We start from the raw sequence: 7,584 nt of genomic DNA, 5'->3' as shown, positions 1-7,584 counted from the left end.
CCCCTGGTTTTATCGAACACAGGGGGGGACCTTGTTTCTCACTTTGTCGCCCAAACAAGTCGACATTTAGGATTGAAGAGTCGCTTCACAGTCGTGGCATGAGATAGGCATGCAAAATGGAGTCCTTGTTTATGATAGTAATGGATGACGCTGATTCATCCCCTCCACTGGTGCTGGCTTATAGGTAATATTATTTATTAAAAGCAGCACTGGTACAGTTAATATGCCGGGGCGTATCTTAATCATATCAATGTAACCACATTGCCAGACGTCTGTATGGATGTGCAGTTTAATCTGTCTGTGTGACTCCAGGCCTGCGTCTCTCTACTGGAGGCTTCACACCACCATCTCAAGAAGCAGTGTCTAAAAGGCCATCCCCTTCAAAGAGACAGAAGATGACAGAGTTTAGATTAGGAAGAGAGGGGGGGAGAGAGAGAGGGGGAGAGAGAGAGAGAGAGAGAGAGAGCACAGGGCTGAGGGGGGGAGGGAGAGAGAGAGAGAGAGGAAGAGAGTGAGAGAGAGAGAGAGAGAGAAAGAGGGAGAGAGAGAAGGAGCGTGACAGAGAAAGAGAGAGAGGATGGGGGAGGGAGAGAGTGAAAAGGAGAGAGAGAAAGGGGGGAGAGAGGGAGAGAGAGAGGATGGGGGAGGGAGAGAGAAAAGGAGAGAGAGAAAGGGGGGAGAGAGGGAGAGAGAGAGAGGGGGGGAGAAGGAAGGAGCATGACAGAGAAAGAGAGAGAGAGAGAGGATGCGAGAGGGAGAGAGAGAAAAGGAGAGAGAGAGGGGGGGGGAGAGAGAAGGAGAGAGACAGAGATAAGCCAGGTTCATTCAAGGCTACAGTATATTGTCTCTCCCAGTCAGCCATCACATGGGCCGAATGCTAAACGCAGGGCTCTGAATCCTGACCTATTTTCATCAAACTGACACACAAATTCCACTCTGAGCTGCTGCCGTCCTCCCAGAGCCTCTGTCTGCCTCACGCCCAATGCCTATCATGATATCAATTATATACAGTATATCTGATACAAAAATTCTATCAAAATTTAAAACTGGCTAATGATAAAATGATGAGCTGGGTCTTGAAGCACCAAATTGGTTACAAATATTTGCTTTCGACTTTTAAAAGGCTACAACCATAATTTGCCCAATATTCAATGAAACTGATCCTATTCACACTCAAGTTACTGTACATACAATAGCAATGAGATAGAGATCCTCTAGGTTTGTTTCTTTGTGTCTACAGCATGTCATAATTCGATCATAAAAACGAATTACGCCAACCTCCTAAGGTGATCATTATCAGCAATGTAAATCAGATTTACCTCCAGCTGAACTCAGTGGACAGCCTCCAGCAAAGTCCTCACTCTTTTTAAAACATGTTTCTCTTGTTTGTGGCTGAATTGGTCTGAATGATTCAACGTAAATGTACACCATTGAGTACTAGGAGATATCGGAAAGAGATTTTCGAAGAGGAAAAGAAAAACCTCATTGAACACTCATTGTTCTCCCCTCAACTACCGATCAAAGTAGCTTTTAAACATGAAATGAGCGTGAGAGAGGATGAATAGCTACGGCAACAGCTGAGCATCACCTGATTGATGCTGAACGTCACTTCAACATGAGCATACTTCATTGAGAATAATTAGCTCCAACAGTGAGTGATAATGGCGTAAAAGAGTTAAGTGAACCACTAATGCGGCCCGTTTTTCTTTCTCCGACAATTAAGGCCATTACTTGCTCTCCCGACATTGTAATGTGTATTCATTGACTCATTTAGGATAACATTTAGCTGACACGCAAGGTGTCAGTAAACAGCCGCGGCCAGGGGAGCTAGATAAACCAACATGATTTTTTATTTTTTTTTTCAACCATGCTTAATGGACAACGGTCAAACTGCACTGACCAGTGACCACTGAGGTTAGGGCTGTGGTCAGCGATGTGATCAGGCTTGTGGTTAGGGGGTACGCTGTGGTCAGAGCCTCAGGGCAGGCAGTGGTCCACTTTAGCTTCAGCCAGTCCAGGGGAGAGACTATACGGGAGCTGAGTGGATCCAACCTCTAGCAACATTAATCACAGCGCTGTCCTCCGCTGATTACCTCCCATCAATCTTAGTTTGCGGAGGCCTCCGAAGGGAGAAACTCCTCGTGAAGATCGGATTAAAAATGTAAGTACCTCGTAATGCAAGCACATGCCCAGCTTCTCCGCCGATAGTCCTTAATACACCCAGGCTCTGAGTGGTGTTCATCAACTACTACTGATATAGGTTGTTCACCTGCAAACACAAATATTAGTGCTACCTGCTCCAGTGAGGAGAGGCCATGATAACCCTGTGTGGCATTACAGAGCACAACTGAGCTGAGGTGAGCTCAACTGAGCTGAGACAAACTGAGCTGAGACAAACTGAGGTGAGACAAACTGAGCTGAGACAAACTGAGGTGAGACAAACTGAGCTGAGACAAACTGAGGTGAGACAAACTGAGCTGAGACAAACTGAGCTGAGACAAACTGAGGTGAGCTCAACTGAGCTGAGACAAACTGAGCTGAGACAAACTGAGCTGAGACAAACTGAGGTGAAACAAACTGAGCTGAGACAAACTGAGGTGAGACAAACTGAGCTGAGACAAACTGAGGTGAGACAAACTGAGGTGAGACAAACTGAGCTGAGAGAAACTGAGCTGAGACAAACTGAGCTGAGACAAACTGAGGTGAGACAAACTAAGGTGAAACAAACTGAGCTGAGACAAACTGAGGTGAGACAAACTGAGCTGAGACAAACTGAGGTGAGACAAACTGAGCTGAGACAAACTGAGGTGAGACAAACTGAGCTGAGAGAAACTGAGGTGAGACAAACTGAGCTGAGACAAACTGAGCTGAGACAAACTGAGGTGAGCTGTGCTGAGCGGTACGGGGTTGGTCTGGTTACCCATCCACCATAGTCGCTGTAAGTTCTGGATAGGACGGTGTGAAAGGAACGTATCGGAGCCAGCACGGTACTGTATGGTTCGGGTATGTATAGTGGGAGAAGTTGGCGTCTGTAGAGGAGAGGGGGAGTGGCTTTGGCTCGGGGAGACACACATCCTGTCTGTGAAATCAGAGAGATCTCCTCCGCTGCCTTGATAATGAGCCTTCCCTGAATTATTCACTAGAGTTGCACCCCCGTCCCCTGTCCCATCAGGGCCCATCAACACACACACACACACACACACACACACACACACAAACCCATACTCATATACTGTGTAGATACACACCACTGTGTACACAAAAACACCAACACACTTGTACACCACCAGAGACATTCAAAACACAACACAGGGCACAACACAGGGCACACAAACTGAGCTTGAGCCATACTGTACATAGTAAACAGTGAAAGTCCATACTGTACATAGTAAACAGTGAAAGTCCATACTGTACATAGTAAACAGTGAAAGTCCATACTGTACATAGTAAAACATAACTGGAGAAACTTTTCATTTTGTGTCAGACAAACAACAATTGCTAGCAGAGAACGAGAGAGTCAAAGCAGTTACTAAGGTCAGTAAACAGTAAATAACCAATCTCACCAAGTACATTTCCTGTATGTGCAAATATACATTATTATACATTTATTTGGCCAAATACAAATAGTTCTGATTCTGGTTCTATTTAGCTGTCAAACTTTGTTAACTTTGTTAACGCCAACAGTTTACTACCAGTCCGGTCTGTCTCCGAAAGTGAAGTGGACTTATGTCATTGGCATTACAGCATTGTAATTTACAATAATAACAAAAAAAACACTGTATTACAGTCACAAACACAATTTACACATGAACGTCTGTTGACGTTGATTCTTTCTCAAGTCCTTGAAAGGCCACATGATTTTCCAGGATGCAGGTTTGGCTGGTTCCTGCACTCCTCCTATAAGCCCTAAGGAGCCGTGTCACACACAACGACCACACGTTGGAGTGTCTGTGAGCTGGGCCCGCGTCTTACGACACACACCGGGCACAATTCCATGAGATCGGTCCCGTCTGACTGACTGTGTGTGTGTGTGTGTGTGTGTGTGTGTGTGTGTGTGTGTTTGGACTCAATCTGACTGTGTGTGTGTGTGTGTGTGTGTGTGTGTGTGTGTGTGTGTGTGTGTGTGTGTGCGTGCGTGGGCGTGTGTGTGTGTGTGTGTGTGTGTCTGGACTCCGTTTCCACATTGGAATTTCCGTTGCATGGAACTTACTCCACATCCTCCTCCTTGCACTCTCAAAAGCGCATCCAGGTCTGATTCAAGTGTGAACAGCGTCGAGATCCAGAGAGATGTGGACTCATTTCTAAATGGTGCACATCACCCAGACCCTGGGCCCAGACCCTGGAGCCAGACCCTGCTGTTCTTCTCCATAGTCATTCTAACGCTCAGACAGACGTGATTCAATGTTCCCCCCACTTCCCCGCCTCTATCCAGCTGTCTTCAAGCTTGGTAAACTCTAAACCAACAGATAGCAGAATGATCGTCTTGATCAAAATCCTTGACGTGTTCACATGGCAGTCCCCCAGCCCCCCCCAAGCACCCCCCCTCTCTCGCCACTGTCAGGCCAACAACATTTTCCCTCCTCTTTTTGTTTCCCTCCATTCTCTCCATTCAGAAGACTGATCGGATGAGGTTTTACAATGGCCTCCAGAATCCCCCCACAGCAACCCCCCTCATCTCTTTCCAGCCCTCCACCCCTCCCTCCCTCCCCCACCCCCAGGACTCCAGTGCCAAGCCCGCCAACTCGAGAGCTCTCTCTCCTTCTGCTGTGCCTTTGTGATAATAACAATAACACTATAGCAGTGTACAGGGCTTTTTCTGTTGAGCCCACGCCAGCCTGCCTGGCACACGGAACCTCTAAGCCTCTTCCACCACCATCTCCTAACCGATTCCCACCCGCCCCCCCCCTACCCTCTCTCTCTCCGAGACGCTCGAGCATCACAGGCATTAAGGCTGCTATCAATATGCTCAGCAGCTGGGGCCGCCGCACCGCCACTTTCTCTCCCACTCAATTCTCCATTCAATTCAAAGGGGGGCTTTTATTGGCAGGACAGAGATAATAGGACCTTCTTCAAATATATTGCTGCCACCTCTCTCTCTCTCTCTCTCTCTTTCGCTCTCTCTTCCTCTCTCTCTCCCTCTATCTGACACTATTCTCTTTTACTCTCTCTCCCCCCCCCTCCCCCCCTCCCCCGCCAACTTCTCTCTCTCTCTCTTTCTCCTCCCCCCCACTCTCTCCCTCTCTCTCCCCCTCTCTCGCTCCCTCTGTTTCCGGCTAGACTGGATGACCAATTACCCTGGTACCCTCCCTATGTACCTTCAGACATGCGTAAGCAACAAGTACATGACAGTATACCCCATCAGATCCACCCTCAGCAATGTGACAAACACATGGCCACCCACAAGACTCATAAAACATGATGAAACACAACCGCCTTCATCGTCATAGTATATAATAAGCATGGTCAAAACACATGACCACATTGACTATACCACAGACAAGGGAATCCATACGTGTGTGTGTGTGTGTGTGTGTGTGTGTGTGTTTGTGTGTGTGTGTGTGTGTGTGTGTGTGTGCGTGTGTGTGTGTGTTTGTGTGAGAGAGAGAGAGAGAGAGAGAGAGAGAGAGAGAGAGTGTGAGAGAGAATGCGTGTGTGTGTGTGTGTGTGTGTGTGTGTGTGCGTGCGTGCGTGCGTGCGTGAGTGAGTGAGTGCGTGCGTGCGTGCGTGAGTGTGTGCGTGCGTGAGTGTGTGCGTGCGTGCGCGTGTGTGTGTGTGTGTGTGTGTGTGTGTGAGAGAGAGAGTGATGCCATTAGTACCACAGTGCGGTCAAGAGCTGGACCTTCCCAGAAAGCAGACTTGTATTAATAGGCTCTAGCTGCTGCTGCTGCTGCTACTATCTGAGACAAAAAGGCTCCATGTCCAAGACAAAGCCAGAGAGCCCCGGGGCTGGTTTTACCACCAGCTTTCAGACAGGATTACACAACAGCTATTAAAGACTGCTTTTAATAGCAGTCTTCGACTCGATCTGATTTTCCTCCCACCCCCCCATCGATTCTCCCCCATTCAATCTCAACAGAAATGTACCAATGTGTATTTTATTGTGTGTGTGTGTGTGGTGGTGGGAGGGGGGTTGTGTGTGTGTGTGTGTGTTGTGTGTGCGTGTAAAAGACAAATAGAGAGTGAGTGTCGGGTGTGTGTCTGAGAGAGTGTTTCTGTGCTTAAAATCGTATTAAAACGTTTGCCAACTGTTACAGCCCAACATGTGCGTGCATGTGTGTGTCTGTTTTTTAAGAGTGTTATTACGATTGAATCAAGTTGTTTTTGCCTTACTTGGCGCCTCCCAGCCAATCAAATCTCTGCCAAACCAGCCAATCAAAGCCTCCACACAAAGCCCTATGGAGGAATTTGAGCTAACATCCAGCTGGGCATCCCTAAGCAGCACAAACAAGGCCTCAGGAATTAAGCCCCTTTTAAATCCAATTTTAAACCTTACCATAAAGATTGGAGCATTGCTAACCCATGTACTTTAGAGCAAAATGAAATGGTGATTTCATCGAGATTAATCTTCTTCTTAATATTGTTTTCTTCTCAGAATGTTGCGAGTGTCCTGTTCCCAATGAAGAAGACGGCAGGAAGAGGGAGCGCATTTTGAGAAAGAAAACAAAAAAACACTTTGTGTATTCATTTTACAAACACACAGCATTCTTATGAGATCACTAGAGGACAAAGGAAGAGGAGAGGGAGGAGGAGGAGGAGGAGGAGGAGGAGGAGAGGGAGGAGGAGGAGGAGGAGGATGAGGAGGAGGAGGAGGAGGAGGAGGAGGAGAAAGTCTGGGACAGCGTACCCTCCACACACGTAATGTTCGGGACATGCTGAGCTGACATCAGGTGGATGAACTCAGACCAACCTCCAGACCTCTAAGCCGTCTAGACCCATGTTGACGGGAGGAATGAGTGGGGCCTTTATGTGTAAGAGTTGATCCTCTTTGTAAAGCTCTCCGATCAAATGAGTACATGTATTCAAATTCATATCTCAAACATATCTGGGTGCATTGCATTTACAATTGTCTGATTGTAAATCCAATATACTGATGGGCCTACCAGGAAGATTTCATTTAAAGACCTGGATATTTTTCCAGATCCTACGGGTAAACAATTACAATTCCAATGTAGGCCAACACGTTTGTTGTTGGGAACCAGAGCAGAATTGTGTGTCTAGGAAATGCTCTCCAAATATGAATGGATTTATTGTTCAAATGATTTTGAACAGCATTCATAAGTGTGAAACTTTCATGGGAGATATTGAACAGGTTTTGTGTAGACCATCAGAGATGCAAATTGAGCATTGATCATCCCTTTTTCTTTGAAGAACTGTGGGACTTTAAGAGGAATGGTTATAGCAATAACTAAGAGAACAAAGAGGGTTGGCTAAAACAACTGAGGCAAGTATCCTAAATCCTCAAAAAAAAAAAAAAAAAAAAACGCTCTATTAGATTAGCCCCGTATTAATTGTGATAATCTGTATTTTCAAAACGGCGATTTCGCGTCAACTGCTGTTTCTGATTGCATCCAATTGCATAGTCTG

The 7,584-nt window shown here is 46.6% G+C and overlaps 1 protein-coding gene across 1 annotated transcript in view; it reads right to left on the bottom strand.

The window, feature by feature from the left end:
- The window catches only part of foxo6b (forkhead box O6 b), a gene marked incomplete at both ends in the record, with an annotated part of 31,326 nt that overhangs the window by 22,639 nt on the left and 1,103 nt on the right, over nt 1–7,584 (bottom strand). The gene's annotated exons all lie outside the window — the stretch shown is intronic.

Source organism: Nansenia antarctica, assembly GCF_963989245.1.
Source record: "Nansenia antarctica genome assembly, chromosome: 5".
NCBI lineage: Eukaryota > Metazoa > Chordata > Actinopteri > Argentiniformes > Microstomatidae > Nansenia > Nansenia antarctica.
The sequence above is the reverse complement of the archived record's forward strand: the minus strand, read 5'-3'. Positions and strand labels throughout refer to the sequence as shown.